Raw genomic sequence first — 25,848 nt, 5'->3', positions numbered from 1 at the left:
AAATCATTTTTTTCCCAAAGGTTTGACTCTGGATATCAAGCATATCCTAGAGTAGGTCTCATAATCAGAAGTAGTTAGCCAACAAAAATGGACTCTAAAATTGTGTGTGTGTGTGTGTGTGTGTGTGTTGTTGTTGTTGTTGTTGTTCTGTTTATTTTTAAGAAACAAACAGCTCGTATTTGAGTGCATGGAGTGGGTCGATCTGGGAGGAGACGGGAAAGAGTAAAGAAGCAAGAAAAGGAAACAAATATCTCAATGATCTTGCTAAATTATTTACTCTTCACAGTTTATTTTAGAATTTTTAAGGAGATATTTTAATATTAATATCCTCTTCCTTATCTTATTTTCTTTCTTTTTTATGGATTTATTTGACAAAGTGTTCTGCCTGCATATATGCCTGCAGTTCAGAGGAAGGTACCAGATCCTATTTCAGATGATTGTGAGCCACCATGTGATTGCTGGGAATTGTACTCAAGACTTCTGGAAGAGCAGCCAGTGCTCTTAACCACTAAGTATTCCTTCTAGCCCTGTTTATCTTTTTATAATAACCTAGACAATCAATGTTGGCTTAGTTGAAAAATATATTCTGGCATTACTATTCTCCCATTTTGTGTGCTGATATTTTTATTTCGTGTTCCCAAATAACTTACATTTTTTTACAATTTTTTATTGCATATATATATATATATGCATATATATATATATAAAATTATATATCTTGACATATTTCAGGAAAATAATTTATAGTATAATTTATATATATATATTATTTTCAATAAAATGTTAATTTTTTTATGCTTGACAAAGAAAAATGTTGATGGGTTCCATTACTTACAATATAATATGTAACATGGAATACTTGTAATCTCTGAACTTGGACGGCTGAGGCAAGAGGATAACGATAACTCCAGATTCAAGGCCAGCCTAATCGACCTAGTGAATACCGAGCTGGCCAGTGATACAGAGTGAGATCCTCTCTCTCTTTCTCTTCCTCTCTCTCTCTCTCTCTCTCTCTCTCTCTCTCTCTCTCTCTTTTTTCTATTTTTCTCTCTTTCTCTCTCACTCTCACACACACATATTCACACAAGTATAATATTCAAAATGATTAAATTAAAACTCTTGAATTTATAATTAATTTGCTGAGATACATTACACATTGCCTTTTCATGTGACTATTTTTAAAACAGTAATCAAAACATAAAAATTAATATAAATTCTGATTTATATTTTTAATCAGAAGTCCTACTTTGTTTTGTAAGACATATGTGGAATTTGAAATGTAGTCAAACTTTTATTGCTTCTAGATAACATTATTAATATTACGAGAGCCCAAAATAACTCATAAGAAACTGTTTAAAATAATTGAACTCAATAAAATTATGAAATATAAAATCAATGTACAGAAATCTATAGTGTTGCTACATAGTAAAAAAAATGAAAAGAAAAAATATCCTATGTGAGACAGCTTTAAAAATATATACAATTAAGAAAATGTTTAAATACAAGCATATAATCCTAGTACTCAGAAGATAGAACAAGGAGAATCAGTTCATGTCTAGCCGTGGCTAGACAGTGAGCTAAAGGATAATGTGGGCTAAATAATATCATGTCACTTAATACATACACACACACACACACACACACACACACACACACACACACACACCCTACATATATGTATATATACATGGATATAAACATATGTGGAAAAAATAAGCAAAGAGTTGAAATATTTCTCCAATGAAAATTAGAGAACAGTTATAAAAGGCATTAAAAGAAACACAAAATAAAGCAGAAAGACCTCCCAGTTTCATAGTTTGGAGAAAAATAGTATTAATAAAATGTCCCCATCACCCAAAACAATATAATATATACATATATATTATTTTATATGAAAATATCATTATATCCTTTACAGATCTAGAATATGCTATTTCAATACCAAATTAAACTATCAAGAAAATCCTAAGTAGACAAAGCCATTATGAACAAAAGAAACAACACAATAGATATCCACCTCATTACTTGGCTTCAAAATATACTTCAAAGAAGGACTATCAAAACATCATATACTTGATGCAAATATAGACAGAAAGTGTGGATTATCTTGATTTTCAACTTTATTGGATATGGAATCACCTAACAGTCATACCTTATGGACAGTTCTGTGAGGGAATTTCCAGGAAGCATTAAATCATGACCGCAGACCCTGACCCTAAGTGGGGAGAAATTTTGTAGGTAAAGCAAGCCATAAAGCAGTCCAAAAAAAAGTGCTGTTTGTTAGTTTGCTTTTTTTTAATTTGTGCTGGTGAGTACAGCAAATGGTCCTCCCCCACCAGCCAGTTCCTGAATAACCATTCAGAGCTTTAATATTACTTATAACAGCTTGACCATTAGCTCAGGCATTTTATTAGCTAACTCTTACACTTAAATTAACCTACTATTCTTATCTACGTTTAGCCACTTGGCTTGGTACCTTTCTTAGTACCACATTCTCATCTTGCTCCCTTTGCATCTGGCTGGTGTCTCCTGACTCCACCCTTTTCCTTTCCAGGATTCTCAGTTTGGCTTTCCTGCATAACTTCCTGCACAGCTACTGGCCTGCCAGCTTTCTATTAACTAATGAGAATAATACATATTCTTAGCAGGTGAATGTTTATATTCTACTGTTACTACTCTTTTCATTATCCTCCACTATGGTCAGAATCCAGTTTTTTGGCTTTCCAACATGAACTGAAGACTAATGACTGTCAAGGAATTTTCAGGCCTTCAAGGACAAACTGGTAGTGATGAGGTATCAAGCCTTGTAGAATGAGCAGCTTCTCATACTCTCAGGTGTACAGACAGTTAGATATCTAGACCATATTATGAGAGAATCCTGATGAATAGATCATGGAACAGGAGAGATTCTAGTGAATTTGAATTTTTCTAGTGGGCTTGGTGGTTTCTGTAGCTGGCTCTACAATTCTACAAAAATTAAAGTATAGAACTTCCTTTAAAAATGTTTCCTAGTAGTATGAGACACATTACTAATTCATAATGTGGACCATGTGGAGATCTATGCAAACAATGCATTTGATATTCCTGATTTAGTGTCTATGGGGATCAAGGATCTCAGTGAATATAGATATAAAAATCTTAGACATATCTGGAAAAGAAAGGCATATAAGGATGCTGGCTCATTCCTTCTAGTATCCCTGGATTAGGTAACAAAGGAAAAGGCTGAACTCAGAGATGAAAATTTTCATCTCAAGCTTTGCATAAATAAATCAAATACTCAGTGTCCTTAGCCAAAGCTAAAATGCAAACTTCTGCTCCTGCCTTACGATTTGCTGACTTATATAGCATGTTCAAGTCCTGTAATTTAATTTAATTTCTGGGCTGTGATAAAATGCCCTGACAAAAACCAACCTGGGAGAGAAGGAGTTTTACTTCCACACTCTGGTTCACTATAGGGAAGTCATTATAGGAATTGCAATAGTTAATCACATTATATCCACAGTAAAGAGAAAAGAAAAATGAATGCACATATGTTCAATTCACTACTTATGTGTACTCACCTCAATTTCTCCACTTTTATAGTTAGCATCCTCTGCTTAGGGAATTGTGCCACCCACAAAAGGCTCTGTCTTCCCACACCAATTAGTTAATCTACCACAGATATTTACACAAGACAATCCAATGAAGAAAATCCCTTTCTGAAACACTTTATGGGTGATTCTAGATTGTATGCCATTGACAAAGCTAACCATTATATGCCCCATCTGCTAAATATGTCTGTAGCTAATATGAAGAACATAGATATAGCTGGAGCCACTAAACTTTCACATTGCAATGTATTAATTTTGTCTGAAGTAGTCTCCTAGATTCAGTGCTAGACATACCACTGTTCCTAATGTATTCAATACTGTTCTCTTAGATCTTGCCAGAGGGAATTATCTATGTAACTGACAGATGACTATTTCTGAAGGAGATGTTAAGCATGACATATCTATGTACGCTTCAAGGAACACTTTCAATATCCAACTTTTCCTGTAGACTATAACCAGATGCATCTCACGTCTAAGCAGTTCTCTAGAGATGAAATTCACAGTGGAAACCATGACGTTATATGCTACATGATTTAGGAAATTCATGAATTTTCTCATTCACGCATGCAGAGATCTCAGGAAAATATGTGTGAATGGATTTTAAGAATGTGGTATAGCTGTGGAAAGAAGATAAAACCAGATCAATTAAATATTTTTAAGTAGAACCTTTGAATGCAGCATAAAAACAGAAAATTATGGGGACAGGAAAAGAAAAACCAGAAGCCTTTAGCTTAGAATTTTGCTTTCCTTTCCCGCTGATGAAGTCACAGAGCCAGGAGACTTCAAACACAACTAATAGGGAAAATTGCCTGTAGAAATAGTATGCTTCTTCCTAAAGCTGTCTGTGCTTATTTAGAGCTAAAGTAACATGGAACATCGAATTTTAACACTCCTCTCAGATCCCTAAAGTTATCTGTGTCTATCTTGACACAAAATGACACTACCTGTAATTTTGTCACTTTTCGCCCCCCACTAATTTACACTGCACCCTCAACCATTGTCTGCAAAAGAAAACAGATCTTTTAATTTTGTTGTAGACTACACTCTTTGAGCAATGTTTTTTTTAACACTTCTTAGCAACCTTTGGAAATGTAACTTGAAAACTATCCAAAGTCTATATAAATATTGAACACACCAAAGGGAGGCTTTTTTTGAGAAGCTAATACCCAAATGAGTATATCTCATTTTTCCTAACACTTAATTTTCTTATCTTGTATGCATAAAAATCTACATTGCAATCTCATACTAAAATTTATCACTTCCTTATACTGGTTATTTTTAGAATACATTTTTTTTGTACCAAAGCCAATATTTCAAGGTATTCCTCTTCTGGAAATGCTAATGTTTCAGGCTTCAAGGTAACAGTGTAGAACAATGATTCTAGCACTGCCAACTTTGACATATTGAACACAGATTCTAGATTTAACATTACACTTCTTGAAAATAAAAAAGAAAGTGCCATTATTTATTAGACTTACAGGATGAGCCATGGATAAAAATCTTGCCAACTGTGAATGATATGAAGATGGTTTAGTGTTGATTAAGGGATTTATGGCTCAAAGGAATTGAAATACTAGAGTTGGTTCACCATGTTAATCCAATTCACTCAAATGAGGGACCAAGAAGAAACTATTAGAAACCAATTTGTGAGAAGTGCAGAAGTATATTTAAGAGCTCTGTCATCACTTTTTTCTGTGTGCCAGACTTTACAGTGAGAGTCACAGCTCCTAAATGGCACCAAAATACCATAGGCCTAATTGGATCCCGGAGTAGCAGAAGCCAAGTGGCAACCCTGAGTTGCCAAAGACATGGGAAGCTTACATATTGTAATGAACATAATAGTACAAGAAATGATTCCAATAGTCTGATTCATGTAGATGATGAAAAAGCCTAGTTAACAATGATGTTCCCAGAAGTGAAATAAATGAGAAGCCTTCAAAGTTCTTGCTTGATATTTATGAGCAGAAACATTACAGAGCAAATGAATGAAAGCCTACTTTGATTCATCCCAACAGAAATTCATGGATTCTCAACCAATTCCTTAACCTATGTAAAGAACCAGAATCCCTTGAATAAACTGGAAATCCTTGAGGAAGAACTTTTCTATAATAATACAAAATTCCCTTGTTATCTTTATACCCTCTTCCAATACTTCCAGGATAACTCTAAATTGGGAAAAATGAAATAATCAGATGATAACTAGGTCAATGAAGAAATAAAAAAAGTAAAATCTTATAAAATTAAACAAAAATGAAAACACGGATACAACATAACAAAATCTATGGGACACACTGAAGGCAGTCAACAGAGAAAAGTTTATAGCACTCAATGCCTAAATCAAAAGACAATTAAGAGATAACAAATTAATTACTTTAGTGAAACACTTGAAGGCCTTGGAAAAATAAGAACAAATAATAACACTAAATAGACTGGAAGAGATAATCAAAATCAGGGCCAAAATTAATAAAATAGAAATGAAAAGAGAACATAAAAGAGACAATGGAACTTGATTCTTTGAAGTTATTAACAAATGTTTATTCAATTAACCAAAACAAAGTGAATGAAGACCTAAATTAATAAGATTAGAAATGAAAACAGAGATGTTACAATAGACACTGAAGAAATTCAGAGAATTATGAGGGCATATTTAAAACATTTTATGTATTGATCCCCTGCTTAAGTGTAGGCCAATCCAGCCAGAAGAACAGGTAGTTTGCCCATAAAAACTTCCCTACCCCTTTCATTTCCACAGACATGGTCTTCTGCCATTTTTCCACTGCCCACCCCCTGTTGCTGTGTCTGTGCACCCAACTCAGACACATATCCCCTTCTCAAGTGCAGGCCATATCAGCCAGAAGAACAGGTAGGTAAACTCAATCAGAGACTCCCTGTTAAACCAAAGGCTACTTTGGCCACCAGACCACAAGACAGGACACATGCTCACAGACCTCCTCAACTACCTTGTTACCTCCTCTAGTACATGCTATATCCAACCCCCCTCCTCTCCTCATTGCTGTGCTCCAGAGCCCGATGGCAGGGACCCCCTCCTCAAACAAAGGCCATCAGAACTCCAGGTAGGATGCTCATTCAAGGACATCTCCCTCTCCCACTCCTCCATCCCCATTTCCTCCTTCCATCCATGGAGCGTTGTCCCAGACCCCACTCAGACAAAGAAATTGCTAGACCAGAGGTTTTGACTGCTGTCAGAACTCCAGGTAGGACACCTGCCTGTGGACTTCTTCCACTTTCTCAGTGGCCCCCACACTGCACCAATCCTCACTTTTTTCCTTCTCACCATGTCCCAGCACCTAATTCAGGTGATGGCCTCCTCCTTAACAAAAGGCCACAATTCACAGAAGTCTAGCCTTCAACTTGGGCAGAGAACCCCTGCTCAACCACAGACAACACAGGCCAGAAGAAGGGAGAAGAAACAAACTGAGAAATAAAATATCCATCCAACAAAGACAAATTTAGAATTAGGCACCTAGACCTATAATCACCCTGACCCCTAATGCCCCAGAATAAGAATACAATAAACAACAGCCAGGGCAATATGTCACCATCAGAGCCTAGCTGTTTCTACTACAGAAAGCCCTGAATATTCCAACATAAATGACTGCTGAGGACAATTTCAAGAGCCATACCATATTGCCTGCCTGAGTTAAGTTTCTGTTGTCCAGTATTGAGCCACTAACCAGAAACTTTTGACATGCCTGGACAAGCCTTGAGTTATTAGAAAATAACAACATTTCCTTATCTTTCTGCTATACTGACCATTAGTAACAATGTTTTGTGGTTAGGTTGCTTGGTTGGGTTGCTTGGCAACTCAACAGTCCCCTGATCTTTTCCCAAAGAAAGTTTCCTGGTCTGCTTCTATAAAACCCACCTGAGAAAAATAAAATTTTGCAGCTTAATCAGAATACTATCTTGCTGTCAATCTTTGTGTTTCTTGTCCCTTCATTCGCCATTCTCCCTTCTAGGGTCTCTGCTGAAGATCCCGCTGGCTGGGACAAATGACACACATGAAAAACATCTTAAAGCTAACTTTATGAAGATGATAGAGATCCTTAAAAGAGAAAAGAATAAATCCCATAAGGAACTCATGAAAAAGACAATTAAAAAAAAGAGGAAATGAATAAATCCCTTAAAGAAAACCAACAAAAAACAGAAGCCACTGAAGGAAACAAATAAAACTGTTCAATAACTGAAAATGTAAATAGAAGCAATAAAGAAAGCACAAAGTGAAAGAATTCTAGAAATTAAAAATCTATGTAAGTGAACAGGAACTGTAAATGCAAGAATCACCAACAGAATACAAGAGATGGAAGAGAGAATCTCAGGTATTGAAGATACAATAGAAGAAATACAAACAGTCAAAGAAAGTGTTAAATCTAAAAAATTCCTGAAACAAAGCATTCAGGAAATCTGGGACACAATGAAAAGATCCAACCCAAGCATATTAGGAATAGAGGATGGAGAAGATTCCAAGCTCAAAGACACAGAAAAGATTTTCAAAGAGCTCATAGAAGAAAACTTTCCTATCCTAAAGAAGGACATGCCTATAAAGGTACAAGAACCTTACAGAAAACCAAAGAGATTGGACCAGAAAAGAAAGTCCCCATGTTACATAACAATCAAACATTAAATGTATAGAACAAAGAAATTATGTTAAAAGCTGCAGGGGAATAAGATCAAGTAACATTTAAAGGCAGACCTATCAGAGTTACATCTGACTTCTCAAGGGAGACTCTAAAAGCCAGAATAGACTGAATATCTGTCCTGCAGATTCTCATATATTTTTTTATTGTGAGCCTAGCCTTTAATGGCTGAGTCATCTCTCCAGCCCCTGCAGACTCTCAAAGACACAGATGCCATCCCGGACTACTATACCCAGTAACTTTCCTCAACATAGGTGGAGAAAACAAGATATTTCATATTAAGTCAAATTAAAAGTGTCTTTATACAAATCTAGCACTACAGAAGATACAAAAAAGAAAATTCAAACCCAAGCAATTTAACTAAACCCATGAAAACACAGGAAATATAAATAAACTAATACAAGCAAAATTTAAAAGTGGGAAGAGCATGCATGCACATATACATACTCTCACATGTTTAGACACACACACACAAACAATATCACCACCAATAACAACAAAATAACAAATGAATAGTCATTGCTCATTAATATCTCTCAGCATCAATTGGCTCAATTACTCAAAAAAAAAAGACACAAACTAAGATAATGGATGCAAAAACAGGATCCATTCTTCTGCTGCATTCAAGAAACACACTTCAACATCAAAAATAAACATTACCTCAGACCAAAATGTTGTAAAATGATTTTCCAAGAAAATGGACCTAAGTAGTAATCTGGTGTAGCCATTCTAATACAATTAAAACCAAAATTTATCAAAGGGACTGAGAAGGACACTTCATACTCATCAAAATAAAAATCTATCAAGATTGTGTTTCAATTCTTATCATCTATGCCCCAAACACAAGGTCCCCCACTTTTGTAAAAGAAACATTACAAAAGCTTAATTCACACATGTACCCTCACACATTGATAGTGGAAGAATTCAATACCCTAGTCTCACCAATATATACACGTAATCCAGACAAAAATTTAACAGAGAAACACTGGAGCTAACTGACAGTATGAACCAAATGTATCTAACAGATATGTACAGAACATGTCACCCAAACACATAAGAATATATTTTCTTCTCTGCAACTCCTAGAGCATTCTCCAAAATTAACCATATATCTTTCACAAAGCAAGTCTAAACAGATAAAATAAAATTGAAATAACCCTGTAGCTAAAGTTTTCCTGTGTCCCACCTGGCCCATGGTCAGAACAAATTTCTCTCACCTGCCAGTCCTGTAGCTGCTTGGACCCAAGTAAATACACAGAGGTTTATATTAATTAAAACTGCTTGGCCATTAGCTCAGGCTAACTAGTGACTGGCTCTTACATTTATATTAACCCATAATTCTTATTTATGTTTAGACACGTGGCTTGGTACCTTTCTCAGTTCTTCCTGCACATCTTGTTTCCTCTGTGTCTGGCTGGTGACTCCAGTCTCAACCTTCCTGTTTCCAGGAATTCTCTCTGCTTATCCTGCCTATACTATACTTTCTGCCTGGCTATTAGCCAATCAGCATTTTATTTATCAACCAAATCAGAGCAACACACATTCACAGCACACAGACTGACATTCTCATCATTTCCCCTCTTCTTTCTATTTAAAAGGAAGGTTTTAACTTCAACATAATAAAATTATATATAACAAAACATTTAGCAAGAAAGAATTAGTTATAATATCTAGTCTATTTATATTTGGCAAAATTGAAGAAGATATCATATCTATCCTATATTTGTGAATCTAAGGTTTCATATCTATCTTATCGCTTATCATAACCAAAGAAAATTATAACTATCTAGACTTCAACTACATTAAAGACCTCAGAAGGATATAATATTACCTAAGTAAACAGGAAGTGCATTATAAGCAACTTTCAAAAATTTAGAATGACAGAGACACCCGGCAGCCTGGATAGTAATCCAAAGTTCCTCTGTAAAGTTGGGGAATCTGTCTTCAGCCCACAGGCCTAGAGTCCTTTAGTCACTTTTCTCTGTGTCCTGTAGAATGTCTGGCAGTTTCTTTTGAGAATCAGGAACCTGAAGGACCACTTTGTCTTGTAAAGTTCAGTGGTTACCTTCCTATGGGTCGTGCATGTCCAGTTGATGCAACATTTTGTCCAGCAGTCCAGGCAAAAACAATTTCTTGCCCAAATGGTTATTTTTGTCAAGAAGAAGATAAACTCCCTATAGAGGGTCTTTGATGCCAATCCTCCTCTCTGAAGTAAATCAGTGCTACCAGGAGCAGACATGTCTTGCTGTCTAGAAAGTCTAAATTTTTAAAACATTTGAAATGCCATATTCCATAGGTTTTTGATGTGTTTGAAGATTACCTACCTAATTGAATTATATCTATGTATACCTAGAAAACTTAACATGACTATAAGTTTGACTATCACAGAAGACTAATTATTAATCTGTATTTTAATTATCCATTACAATCTAAATGAGTTACATAAATATAATACAGTTTATGTAGAACTATATATATACAGTATAACAAAATTAAGTTTAAACTTGTATCAATAAACTAAAATCCATAGCAATGTAAATATTTCTAAACAAGTTGTTGCTCTTTAAAAGTAGGTTCATTAATCTACCATTTCATCCTACCATATTTATACTATTCCCTTTTCTTCTTTAGAAAGAGATTGCATTTATAATCAACCTGCTTTAAATGAAAATATTGATTTTCCTCTGTCCCACACCAGAGGGCTCTTCTGTTATGGGGCAGAAGATTCTCTCAACCTTTTCTTTTAGCAAAATACTTGCATTTAGAGAAGGAGTAAGCTAATTCCATCTCCCAAAGCCAGGTTGGTATATTTGGGAATTTGGGCATAGCTTCTCATACTACATTCTGCTGGATGAGGGTGCTGTAATCTTATGAGGATAAATAAAATTGTAGGATTATGGAGTAGTTTGTAAGGCTGTATTCTCTTGCCTTGAAACCATTCTGAATGTTGGATCATCAGGGCCATGGTGTCGTCGGAGACATTTAAGGGGGTCTTGGCTAGTCAAACCTATTGTATCTTAATCTGGAACAAAGCCATAGCCTCTTGCTTCCTGTGGAAACAAAAGCAGAGTCTCCTTTCCAAAGCAACATATTCTTTGATCCAAATTTTGAAGTCAAGGTACCTTTAAAATATACATATTGATTTAACTGAGCAGCCTTTAGAATCAAATGTCTTTCTGCAGTTAAAAATATCAAAGACAGCCAACTCATGCAATGAGCACAGGACATGGTACCACTGCCTAGATGCCTCCCAAACAGATCAAGCCAATCAACTGTCTCAACTATTCAGAGGGCCTGATCCAGTTGGGGGCCCCTCAGCCTTTGGTTCATAATTCATGTGTTTCCATTCATTTGGCTATTTGTCCCTGTGCTTTATCCAACCTTGGTTTCAACAATTCTTGCTCATATAAACCCTCCAAATTCTCGCTAATTAGACTCCAGGGGCTCCACCTGGTGATGTGCACATTGCATGAGTTGGCTGTTTGAAACCTGGGGCTTATGCAGGGATGCTTGGCTCAGTCTGGGAGAAGGAGACTGGAACTGCCTGGACTGAGTGTACCAGGTCGATCTCAGTCCTCAGGGGAGGTTTTGCCCTGGAGGAGGTGGGAATGGGGAGTGGGCTTGGGGGAAGGAGAGAGGACAAGAGGGGGAGCACAAGGGAATCCGTGGCTGATATGTAGAACTGAATGGTATTGTAGAATAAAATAAAAGAAAAAAATCAAAGATAACACAATCCAGATTCTCTGTGTAATATTTGTCTTTAAGTGGCTTATTTTTTATATTACTTTTACTTTCTCTTTAAAGACTTAATTTTTTAATACTATTTCTTTATATAACTCTCTATATTCATTTTCTTCTTACTTTTAAACCTACATACATTTTTACACACATTGTAAACCATTTAAAGTCTTGTTCCATCTGAATCTGCCTTATTGTGTAACTATTGCTTTAAACTGCATTGCCTAGTACTGAAACAGAAGTACTCAGCTTCCCAACATGGTGGAACTGTGTTTACAACCAAGCTTATTGCAGACTCTGGGAAGCAGTGGGTCTATGTGTCCATCCAGCAATGTGTAGCCCAGAAACCACTTTTTATTTATTTATTTTTTTGATCTGTACTAGCAAGGGCTAAATCCACCAGGCAACACACTGTGTAGCTTGGAGATGCCTCTGAGTACTGTGGCAGGAATCTACAGCCATTCTGTAGGTCAAGCCCACATGTCATGAACCCGCCATAATATAGTTCAAGCCCTCATGTTGCAGTGTCTCACTGTCCGCATGAGACATGAAGAAGGAACCTGTTTGGGGCTCCATTTATAATTGTTGATTAAATATTTTAGGTTATTTAAATATTGTTTCAGGTGGAAAATTGAGCTGTTGGGCACCATTTGTAGCTGAAGTTTTCCTGTGTCCCACCTGGCGCATGGACAGGACAAATCTCTCTCACCTGCCAGTCCTGCAGCTGCTTGGAACCAAGTAACCACACAGAGGCTTATATTAATTAAAACTGCTTGGCCATTAGCCCAAGCTAGCTATTGACTTGCTATTATACTTTACTTAACCCATAATTCTTATTTATGTTTAGCCACGTGGCTTGGTACCTTTTCTCAGTTCTGCCTTCACGTCTTGCTTCCTCTGTGTATGGCTGGTGACTCCTGACTCAGCCTTCCTGTTTCCGGAATTCTCTTCTCTGCTTATCCCATCTATATTATACTTCCTGCCTGGCTATTGACAAATTAGCATTTTATTTATCAACCAAATCACCACAACCCACATTTACAGCATACAGAATGACATTCCCATCATAACCCTATGAATCCTATCAGACCACAATGAACCAGAGAAACACCTTTAAGCTTACAAACTTATGGAAACTGAACAACACTCTAAGGAATGACTACTTGGAAAATGGAAACAAAATAAATAAATTAAAGGCTTCCTAGAATACAATGAAAACGAATGCACAACATGTCTAAATTTATGAATCACTATGAAAGCGCTGCTAAGACAAAAGTTCATAGTACTAAGTGCCTACATAAAGAAGTTGGAGAGATACTACACAAGTGATTTAACATCATTCCTGAATGTTCTGGAAGAAAAAGAAGCAAACATACCCAAGAGGAATAGAAGGCAAGAAATAATCAAACTCAGGTCTAAAATTAATAAAATTGAAACAAAGAGAACAATACAAAGAATCACTGAAACCAAGAGTTCATTCTTTGAGAAAATCAACAAGATAGACAAACCCTTATACAAACTACCTAAAAGATACAGAGAATATCCAAATAAACAAAATCAGAAACAAAAAAGAGGGCATAACACCAGACACTGAGGAAATCTAAAGGATCATTAGGTCATACTTTAAAAACCTGTACTCCACCCAAATGGAAAATCTAAAAGAAATGGATAAATTTTCTTCATAGATATCATTTATCAAAGTTAAATCTAGTTAAGATAAACAATTTAAATAGACTTATAACCTCTAGTGAAATAGAAGCAATCATTAAAACTCTTCCAATTTAAAAAAAAAAAATCCCAGTGCCAGACAGTTTTAGTGCAGAATTCTACCAGACATTGAAAGGATTAATACCAAAATATCACAATTTATTCCACAAAATACAAACACAAGGTACCTTGCCAAAGTCATTTGAGGCAATAGTCACCCTGATATACAAACCACAGAAAGAATCCACAAAGAGAATTATAAACCAATTTCACTTATGAACATAAGGTATATTGGTATGTTCCCATATGAACATATATGCACAAATTCTCAATGAAATACTTGCAAACTGAATCCACGAACACATAAAAAATTTATCTACCCTGACAGGTAGACTTAATTCCAGAGATGTAAGGACCGTTCAACTTATGAAAATTTGTCAATCTAATCCCCCATGTAAACAAACTGAAAGAAAAAAAAGATCATCTTATTAGATGATAAAAAAGACTTTGACATAATCTAACACCTCTTCATAATAAAAGTCCAGGAGAGAATAGGAATACAAGGTACATACCTAACCATAATAAAAGCAATTTACTGCAAGTCTATAGCCAACATCAAATTAAATGGAGAGAAATTCAAACAAATTCCACTAAAACCAGTAATAAGACAATGCTGTTCAATCTCTCCATATCTATGCAATATAATACTTGAAATTCTAATAAGACAACTGAAAGAGATCAAGAGAATAAATATTGGAAAGGAAGAATTCAAAATATCATTATCATAGACAATATGATACTATACATAAACAACCCCAGAAATTCTACCAGGGAACTCCAACAGTTGATAAACTCCTTGAGCGAAGTGATTGGTTACAAGATTCACTCAAAAAATCAATAGCCCTTCTAAATAAAAAATGAAAAATGACCTGAGTAAGAAATCATGGAAAAACACAATAGCCACAAATAATATTAAAATACCTCAGGGTAACTGTGTCTGAGGAAGTGAAAGAATTGTATGGCAAAATCTGAAATACTTCGAAAAAAGAAATTGAAGAAGGTATCAGAAGATGGAAATATCTCCAATGCTCATGGATAAGTAGGATCAACATAGTAAAAATGACCATTTTACCAAACACAATCTGTGATTCAATGCAATCACCATCAAAATTCAAGCATCATTCCTCACAGACCTTGAAAGGACAGTACTCAACTTCACATGATATATATATATATATATATATATATATATATATATATATATATATATATACATAAAACAACTGAAACAATCTTGTATGATAAAAGAACTTCCTGAGGTATCACCATCCATGATTTCAAGTCACGCTACAGAGCAATAGAAATTAAAAACAAATTTTATTGACATAAACATAGACATATTGATTAATGGAATTGAATCAAAGACACAGACATAAATCCACACACATATGGACACCTTAGTTTTGATGAAGAATCCAGAAATGCACAATGAAAAAAGAAATTATTTTCAACAAATGGTGCTTGTCTAACTGGATGCTTGCATGTAGAAGAATACAAATAGGTCCATATCTAACACCTTGCACAAAACTTAAGTCTGAGTGGATCAAATAACTCAAGATAAAACCAGAAACACTGAACCTAAAAGAAGAGAAATGAGGGAATAACTTTGAACTCTTTGGCACAGTAGACAGCTTCTTGAACAGAATACCAGTAGCATAGGCACTAAAACCAACAATAAATAAATGAGATCTCATGAACCTGAAAAGCTTCTGTAAGGCAAATAATACTACCAATAGGACTAAATGGTGGCTTACAAAATGGAAAAGTACTTTGACCAACTCTACATCTTCAGAGGGCCAATTTCCAAAATATATAAAGAACTTAAGAAACTAGACATGAACAAACCAAATAATCCAATTTAAATTGTGGTATAGATTAAAAACAAGAATTCTCAACACAGGAACCTCAAATGGATGGGAAACACTTAAGGAAAGATTCAACATCCTTAAGCATCAAGGGGATGCTAATCAAAACTACTTTGAGATTCCATCTTACACCTGTCAGAATGACTAATATTGAAAACACAAGTGACAGTTCATGCTGGAGAGGATGTGGAGCAAGGGGAATACTCCCCTATTGATGGTGGAAGTACACTCTTCTACAGCCACTATGAAAATCAATATGGTGGTTTCTGGGCTACATGATCTTTTGATAGAAGCATAGACCCACTGCCTCCCAGAGTCAGCAGATAGCATGCCTCCCAGAGCTAGAATTATCCCCACCATGTTGAAAAGCTGAGATGGGCAGAGTCAGCAGTGAAGGCTGCTGCTTCAGTACTAATCACTGCAGTGTAAAGCAATAGGTTCACAATAAGGCAGATTCAGGTGTAATAAGACTTTAAAAGGTTTACAGTGTGTGTAAAAAATGTATGTTGGCTTAAAAGAGAGAAGAAAATGAATATATACTGTAGATGAATGGTCTTTTTAAATAAGAAATACATAGCCAATATGGAGATGAAAGCCCAAGAGGTCAGAGTTAAGAGCTAAAATCCTTACCCTTCACTGCTGCTGCTGTCCTCTTCAGCAAGAGAGCTACTTCCTGTCTGTTTGTCTTTTTTATAGACTTTCTATTGTGCCTTCTCATTGGTTGTAAACACAAACACATGACCTCCTCTTCATTGCCTGTCTGTACAGACCTCCAGATCTTCTATGGTTGGTATTGAGATTAAAGGTGTGTGTCTCCATGCTGGCTGTATCCTTGAACACATAGAGATCCACCTAGCTCTGCCTCCCAAGAGCTGGGGTTAAAGGCGTGCACCACCACTGCCCAGTTTCTGCTATGGCTTGCTATTAGCTCTGACCCCCAGGCAACTTTATTAACATACAAATAAAAATCACATTTCAGTACAATTAAAATATCACCATAATAGATAGTTACATAAAGAAATATTTTTTAAAAATGAAGTCTTAGCTAGGTGGCAGTGGTACATGCCTTTAATCCCAGCACTCAGGAGGCAGAGCCAGGTAGATCTCTGTGAGTGCAAATCCAGCCTGGTCTACAGAGTGAGGTCCAGTATAGGTACTAAAACTACACAGAGAAACCTTGTCTCAAAAACCCAAAATAAACAAACAAACAAAAAAAAAATAAAGTCTTTAAAGAGACAATAAAGGTAAGATAAAAATAAGTCACATAAAGGTAGATATCACACAGAGAGTCTGATTATATTGTCTTCGGATTTTTAACTGCAGAGAGACATTTGATTGTAAAAGCTGCTGAGTTAAATCAATGTGTATATTTTGAAGGTATCTTGATTTCAAAATCTTTGTCTAAGGATATGTTGTTTTATAAAAGAGGTTTTGCTTTTGTTTCCACAGAAGATGAGAACCTATGGCTTACTTCTTGGCTCATATGGATCATCTGGAGACCTCTCAGGGGATCTTCCTTGATCAAACCATATTTCCCCCATTATTTCACCTTTTTTTGCCTAAACAAAAGTAAGTTTTTATTTTAATCTATTAAAATTACATATAACAAAACAGTTATCAAGGAAGAATTGCAGTTACAGTGGTTCCTCAGAAAATTGGGAATCAATCTACCTCAAGACCCAGCTCTATCACTCTTGGGAACATAGCCAAATGATGCTCAATCATATCACAAGGACACATCCTCAACTATGTTCATAGAAGCTGTATTCTTCTGAGCCAGAAACTGGAAACAACCTAGATGTTACTCAATAGAAAAATGGATAAAGAAATGTGTACATTTACACTATGGAGTATTACTCAGCTGTTACAAAAAATGACATCCTAAAATTTACAGGCAAATGGATAGAACTAGAAAAAAATCATCCTAAGTAGGTAACTCAGACCCAGTAAGACAAATATGGTATATACTTACTTATAAAAAGATATTAGCTATAAAGTAAAGGATAATCATGCTATAATCCACAAACCCAGACAGGCTAAGTAACAAAGAGGGTTAAGATGGGATGCATGGTTCTCCCTGGGAAGGTTACTTAGAATAGATTTTTTGGGTGGACTGAAAGTGGGTAGGAATGTGAACAGGATGGATCAGGTGAACTTGTATTAAGAAGAGAATAGTGGGAGGAAGAAATGGTGTAATTATATTATAATTTCAAAAATTAAAGTTTTGGGCATCCTCAGCCATTAGAAAAAATTGTGAATTAAAACTACTTGGAGATTTAATCTTAGCCCAGTTAGAAAGGCAAGCATTAAGAAACCAAAAGAAAACAAAGTTTGCAAGGTTGTGAAAAACTAGGAACCCTCAAGTTATTCTAGGTAGGGTAAAAATTAGTGCAGTCACTATGGAAATAAGTGTACCAATTTCTTGGAAATCTATAAATAGAAATACTATCTGAATCAAATTTATCAATTCTGGAACCTATACTCTAAGAAATCTACTTCTTAGTACAGGGTAACATGTTATACATGTTCATAGCTACTCTATTTACATGATGAATATGATAAATAGATAATTAAACTATAATATTGATAACCATTGGATTTTGGTGAGGGAGTCATTTTTCTTTCTTTCATTTTTTGATTGAATATACATTCTTCTTTCATGCAATATATCCTCTCCACAGTTTCATCTCCCTTCATTCCTCCCTGCTCCCTCTCCATTTCTCTTCCCAAGATCCATTCAGAAAGGAGCAAGTATCCATGAGAAAACAAGATACAATAAAAGAAAACTAAAACCCTCATAGTGAGACAGGACTAGGCAACCCGTTATTTCTCTTTAAGAATGTCTCCTTGTAGGTCAACTATGTTATTGTGAATGGCCCCACATCCATCAGTATATGAGTAACACAAGTTAGAATCAATGGACTATTAAAATTTAAAAAGTAATTGTATACAGGTAAAAACCACTATTTTTGAAAAAAATGCTAAGAACATTGTTGGGGAAATAATATAGTATTTTCACTAGACAGTATTGGGAAAATTGAATGTTCACATGCAGAATAATTAACTAGGTATCCTGTCTCCAATGCTTCAATAATTAAATCAGGAATGGCAAGATGGCTTAATGAGTAAAAATATTTGACAACAAGCCTGATTATTTGACTTCCATTCCCATAGATAATCCATGGTGGAAGGAAAGAATTAACTCTTGCAAATTGACTTGACATCTACATATATGCCATTATTAGTGCCATCCCTCTAAGACACAGAATAAATAAACCAAAAAAATTAAAAAAACACTTAAAACTAAATGCAAAATAAACTAAATATATAAATATAACACCAGAGCCCAAAATTACTTTAAATAAAAAACAGAAAAGTATTCATTTTGAAATGGATTTTTGGACAATACCACATAAATGCACAGGAAATTAAAGCAAGTGGTATCAAAGGAATTATAACAAAGTAAAAATTTTATCAGGTAAAAGAAAAATAAAATGAAGAATCACTGATAACACAGAAGAAAATAATTCCAACTTATACACAAAACAAACAGTAATATCCAAAATTTATCAGAAACAGATGTGGGGCCAAATTTTAAAACCAAAAGCTGAATAAAATACTGAGTACTAAACAGATAGTTTGGGAAAGAATTAATACCAGTAAAGTACCTGGAAACTGCTCAAAAGTGATATCCTTAGGGAAGTTCAGACAAATCCTACAAGATAACAGTTCACCACCTTTCTCCAAAATTGGTATTATAGAGAATATTAAATCTTACAGGTGCTGGATAGGATGATCAAAAAGGAAACACCTCAATAATGTTGTTGGGAATGGAAATGGGCAAAATTAAAAGTAATGTTCCTCAAAACATAAGAGTATAACTACCTTATCTCCAGCTAGCCAACTGAAAACGAAATCAGGATTCCAAAGAAATCAGGATGCCCTATTAATTGTCATACAATTCAAGTGATGAAAAATTTTTGAATGTGTGAAGAAAATGTGAAACATACACATACTGTATTAAGCTATAAGGAACAATATCCTATTATTCATGATATGAATTAAAGTTAATTATCTTAACTGAAATAAGACAGAGAAAGTTAAGCATGGTACAATCTCACTTACATATGGAATCTAAAAATATTGGCCTCATAGAAATTTTGAATGCAGTGGTGATGAACAGAGGCTAGGAAGAATAACAAGGTAAAGAAAGAATGCTGAAGAGCTTGTTAATCAATACTGACTTACAGTAAAGTAGGTGAAAGTCTGGTTGTGCTATTGCACATTGAAGTACCAATAAGGATCTTTGCATTTCTCCCAAATGAAAGGAAAGACTTTGAAAGATTACTTCATGAATAAGTAATAAATGATGAATGGTTGAGGAGATGCATTCATACATATTTGAATATGGCACAATTACACAGTGTATACAAATGTTGAAGTATAATATTAGCCTAATAATTTCAATTTCTGTAACTTTTATAGTGTTTTCAAAAACACTAAAATTTATTTACTTTAAAACCAAAATATTCTCATTTTTAACTTTTATAAATTAATTTTTATTACTGAGAGAAGTTATCCTTTCTTTGCACCCTAGTTAATCATATGGTAACTTGTACAAGGCTCATATACTCTAGTATGATATACATTCCTTATACAAAAACTAAAAATATAAAAAAATTCAAATACCACTTATGACACCTCAACTCAGTTCTCCTTCATTATATGAGTGTCACCTCTCCTTTTTCTCACAAAATCCACAATATGCATTTCTTAGATCCTTCAGCTTAAACAGCCTCAGGTAGCACCTATCTTATAAACAAGTACATATAAGCAAGGCAGTTACTTTGATCACATTCCAGTTCCTTCATTTAAACAAAATTAAATTTGATACTTAAAATTTTAACTTTACTTTATCTATTTTTCATTATTTAAAATTGTTAATGACAAATTCAAGTATTTACTTCCATCTGAGGTATGATCATAGACACAATTATGAACTTATTTAGCCCCTGATCAAGAGAAATGAATCTTAGATTAACATTTCTGTCTAAAAAAAGTAGATCAATATTTTACAACTAATAAGAAAATAATTGCTTATATATTGAAAAATAATGATACCTATATTAAGAAACACTTATTATGTTTTTCAAGGTTCAACTCACACTTCCTCTCCATTCTCATTAGTAAGAGTCCTACAAGATGGGCTTCATGACAACAGATTGGCTCTCTGATCTTCTGCCCTTCTACATTTACACTTCTACCTTTTGAAAGTTCTGTTGACAGCATAATGTGCAGTGGAATATTAGCTAAAACAGTTATTCTTAAAAGAGTAACTAGGCTGATGGAGTCTAACCTCTCAATGGTAAATTGACATTTAATAAAAGAGATGAAGCCACCCACAAGCTGAAAAGAATGGAATGTGGAGAAGAATGGGATGCCTGGATAATGTCTCCCACAAGCCAAGAAGAATGGACAGCTGAATTTCAATAACATCAACTGTAGTGGGTAGCCATTCCAGCTTGGATCTGGAAGTTCCAACCCCCATTGAGATACTGGCAACTGTCACGCCTACGAGGCAGGGCCAGGGGAGGCATCTGGAGACCAGAGACCTGGATGGGCAAGCGCTCTCTGTTCCGGGACCCTAGATGGTGGAGGTTGACCGAGCAGAGCTCCAGAGAACACCACTGGACTTCGATACACCTTCCCCAGACCCAACACCTACCTTTCCCTTTTTTTGTAAGTTACCCACTAAATAAATCTTCCTTTTAACTACGTGGAGTGACCATAATAATTTCACCAATAAGCAACAATTTAAAGAATTTAAAATCCTGAATCATGACAGGACACAGGTAGAATTCAGGTTTATCTGATATGTAGACTACTCTTACCAAATGTGAAGTCAAACTGTAGACCTTATATACATCCTATTTCACAAATGAGTCTGTCAGATACACTAAGCCTATAGGCTAAAGATGGTGCCCCAATATTGTGGAGAAACCTCAGGTGACTGTCCAGACAGCTGGCTATTTCTGTCAACTCACATTATTTTTTAGAAGTCGCTTGTTTACACTTCCTGTTTTATTAGGTAATATTATCTCTTTCTTGAGTCTCTGAGGAAGTTAAAGATTAGATATTTATGGTTATTGTTAGTTAAAAATTAGATAGTTATAGTGAGTTGAAGATTAGATAGTTATAGTTAAAATTAAAGATTAAGTAGTCATAGTTTTCCTTGTTAAGAATTTCAGGAAAAAACTCACTAAAGAGGTGTAAAATGTATAAATTTAAAAGACATTATAAAATAGTTCTCTGTTAGTAATATAAGTTAAAATAAAAAATGATTCAAGTACATTTTGAATTTACCAAAATAGGATAGATAATAAAATATTTTCTCTGAGTTTGTCAAATACAAATGGACTAGACATTGTTAAGATATTTATTCTTGTATATATTATATATAGCTATTATACTTACTATATATAGTTTTTCTTATATTACTTATAACTTTTTTCTTTTCTCTTTTTATTAGAATAAAAAGGGGACATGTGGTGATATTTTTAATTGTGCTGAAATGTAATTTTATTTGTATGTTAGTAAGTAAAGTTTGCCTGGAGATCAGAGGTCATAAAAAGCCAGGAACAGAAGTCAGGCAGTGGTAGCCCACGCCCTTATTCCAACTACATGGCAGGCAGAGTTGCTGTGTGGTCAAGTTTAGTGACACGAGCTTTTAATCTCAGTACCAACCACAGAGACTTGGAGGTCTATATAGACAGGCAGTGACAAAAAGTCAAGTGGCTGGGCTTAAAGCCAATAGGAAGACAGAACAAACAGCAATAAAAGTGCAGGTTAGGCAGGAAGAAGCTCTTTTGTGTGGGAAACTACAGCTTGATGATAAGCTAAAGAGTAGTCAATGGCTCTTTGCTAATTCTCTGATCATTTCAGCTATTACCCCTGTATTTGTCTCTGTCTTTCTTATTTACTAAGACTGTTTAAAATTTTGTCTACATTGGTGCCCACGTGACAAGAATTCATTAAAAAACCATTGGTGGCCTCACAGGCCAGGGGTTTACAGGCCCCAGACCCTGCCGGAGCTATAAGCAATCTGGCTGCATATAGTCAGAGTAGCTACAGGCAGTCCAGTCCAGTTGCTTACAGTCAGAGCTGCACTCAATGGTAGGTAAATGTGGTTACATGTAGCTAGAGCTGCTTGTGGCCAGATCGTCAACTCATGTGGTTGGAACTTAAGGGAGCCAGAGCTCAGGCACAAATCAGCTCAAGCCAGACCACATGACTAGATTTTAGCTTTTAGCTTTTTTTCTTCTCCTGGTAGGTAGTAGGTGCTTTCTTTCTTTCTCTTTTTCTTTCTTTCTTCCTTCCTTCCTTCCTTCCTTCCTTCCTTCCTTCCTTCCTTCCTTCCTTCCTTCCTTCATTCATTCCTTCTTTCCTTCCTCCCTCCCTCCCTCCCTCCCTCTCTCTCTCTCTCTCTCTCTCTCTCTCTCTCTCTCTCTCTCTCTCTTTTTTCTCTCTCTTTCTCTTTGGATTTCCTTCTTGGACTACAACCATGTTAGGTAGCTGTTTTAAAATTCCCTTGTACTTCTACTGTTCTACACAGAATTGGTAAGTCAATTAATATATCAGATATTAAAAAAAAAAAACCTAATTTTTTCCTACATTAAAAAAAATCTTGCCAGGTGATGGTGGCGCACGCCTTTAATCCCAGCACTTGGGAGGCAGAGCCAGGCGGATCTCTGTGAGTTCAAGGCCAGCCTGGTCTCCAAAGCGAGTTCCAGGTAAGGCGCAAAGCTACACAGAGAAACCCTCTCTCAAAAAAACAAAAACAATCTTTACATAATTCAATTAGATACATAATCTTCAAACACTTCAAAAACCTACAAAATATAACATTTAAAATGTTTTAAAAATTTAGACTTTCTAGACAGTGAGACATGTCTGCTCCTGACAATACCGATTTACTTCAGAGAGGAGGATGGGCATCAAAGACACTCTATATGGAGTTTATCTTCTTCTTGACAAAAATAGCCATTTGGGCAAGAAACTATTCTTGCTTGGACTGCTTGATTGACTAGACATAGAGGACCCATTAAAAGGTGACCACTAAACATTACTTGACAAAATGGTCCTTCAGTTTCCTGCTTCACAGAGAAAACTGCCAGGCATTCTACAGGTCACAAAGAGAAGTGACTGAGAGACTCTAGGCCTGTGGACTAAAGACAGATGCCCCAACTTTACAGAAAAGCTTTAGATGACTGTGCAGGTTGCTAGCTGTCTCTGTGTACTCTCACAAGACTCCCAAAATGTGCTTGCATCCTTGTCCCATTTCTCAGGTAATATTATATCCTCCTAAGGACATTGATGTAGTTAAAGACTAAATAGTTATAATTTCCTTAATTATGATAAAAGATAAGTTAGATATAACACCTTAGACTTACAAACATAAGATATATATCTTCTTTAATTTTGCCAAATACAAATAAACTAAATATTATAGCTATAATTCTTGCTTGATAACTGTTTTGTTATATGTAATTTTACTATGTTAAAGTTAAAACTTTCCTTTAAAAAACAGAAAAGGGGAAAGTCTATGGATATCTGTGTGCTATGATTGTGTTGCTCTGATTGGTTAATAAATAAAATGCTGATTGGCCAGTAGCCAGGCAGGAAGTATAGGAAGGACAAAAAGAAAGGAGAATTCTTGAAACAGGAAGGCTGAATCAGGAGATGCTGCCAGCCACTGCCATGAGAAGTAAGATGTAGAGATAAGTCACAAGCCATGTGATAACTTATAGATTAATAGAAATGGGTTAATTTAAGATATAAAAACTAAGGGCTAGAGACATGGCTCAGAGGTTAAGAGTAGTGGCTGTCCTTTCAGAGTTCATGAGTTCAATTCCCAGCAACCACATGGTGGCTCACAACCATCTGTAATTAGACCTGGTGTCCTCTTCTGGCCTGTCTGCATACATGCAGGTAGAACACTTATATACATAATAAATAATTCTTTAAAAAAGATATAAAAACTAGGTAACAAGTAGCCTGAGCCATTAGGTCAAACAGTTTAAATAATATAAGCATCTGCGTGTTTATTTGGGTCTGAATAGCTGCAGGCCCAGGCAGGACTGGAGATAACTCCAGCTACAAAAATACACTCATTATGTTTCTCAAGTTTCAACTCACCCTTCCTCTCCATGCTCATTAGTAAGTGTCCTACAAGATGGGCTTCATGACAATGGATTGGCTCTCTGATCTTCTGCCCTTTTACATTTACACTTCTACCTTTTGAAAGTTCTATTGACTGCATCACTATGTTCACACATGTGAAACCTAGCAACAAAATAGAAGCCTCTGAAGTATCATAATTCAAATTGGTATACTGAAATCTTCTTTGGATGGGGGATAATAGTAAAAGCTGAGAGAGCCTGTGAGCTTATCATTTTAAATGCACACACACACACACACACACACACACACACACACACACACATACACACACACAATCTTTAATTTTCCCTAAGATTGGAAAAAATGTAAAGCAATCTTATTGCACACAAGATAGACAGTAAAGTTTCAATTCCTTATCACATTTTAAGTATATACCAATATGATCACATATGTTTTCAACATAGTAACATGAGCCATATCCATATGAATTTAAATTTACTACGTATACTATTCAGGTATTTAATAGATCTGGAAGATCTACATGAAAGCAACAGGTAATTATTTTATTATATCCATATACAAATGCTTTTTATTCCATTATCTTAGCCTTAAACATGCTATAGTAGATGGAAATATTTTAGTTTCATACTTAACTGATTTTTTAAAGTATCTTACCCTCTAATAACCAAAATATACAAAACTCTTTTATACTCTTTTTTTAAGCTTGACATTTTTATTTTTACCATGTATCTAGAGTCCTTAAATTATCATCTGCTGTTATTTCTATGAATAGTAAGAACATTTCTTGATACCATAAAGCCATGAGAATGACAGATTGTTACTCCTAACAATATGTAGATAAAAGTTTTCACTGGTTTATTTTTATGAACTTTTTTGAATAAGAGCTCTCTTATTGGTTATCCAATATAAAGTGGTCAGCCCAGAAACCATATGCACACAAACAATAAAAACAGACTCATCAGGTTGTATTTATATATGCAGGCATATATATATATATATATATATATATATATATATATATATATATAT

General features: G+C 35.2%; 1 protein-coding gene across 1 annotated transcript in view; it reads right to left on the bottom strand.

The window, feature by feature from the left end:
- Nucleotides 1–24,904, bottom strand: part of Cpxcr1 (CPX chromosome region candidate 1) — a 38,424-nt gene extending 13,520 nt beyond the window's left edge. The window contains exon 1 of the mRNA XM_028874756.2: nucleotides 24,814–24,904. The gene's annotated coding sequence lies outside the window, so the exon portion shown is untranslated. The remainder of the gene's footprint in view (nucleotides 1–24,813) is intronic.
- Between the last annotated feature and the right edge of the window lie 944 nt (nucleotides 24,905–25,848).

The sequence above is a fragment of the Peromyscus leucopus genome, chromosome X, assembly GCF_004664715.2.
Source record: "Peromyscus leucopus breed LL Stock chromosome X, UCI_PerLeu_2.1, whole genome shotgun sequence".
Taxonomy (NCBI): domain Eukaryota; kingdom Metazoa; phylum Chordata; class Mammalia; order Rodentia; family Cricetidae; genus Peromyscus; species Peromyscus leucopus.
This window is presented reverse-complemented; position numbering and strand designations above follow the sequence as displayed.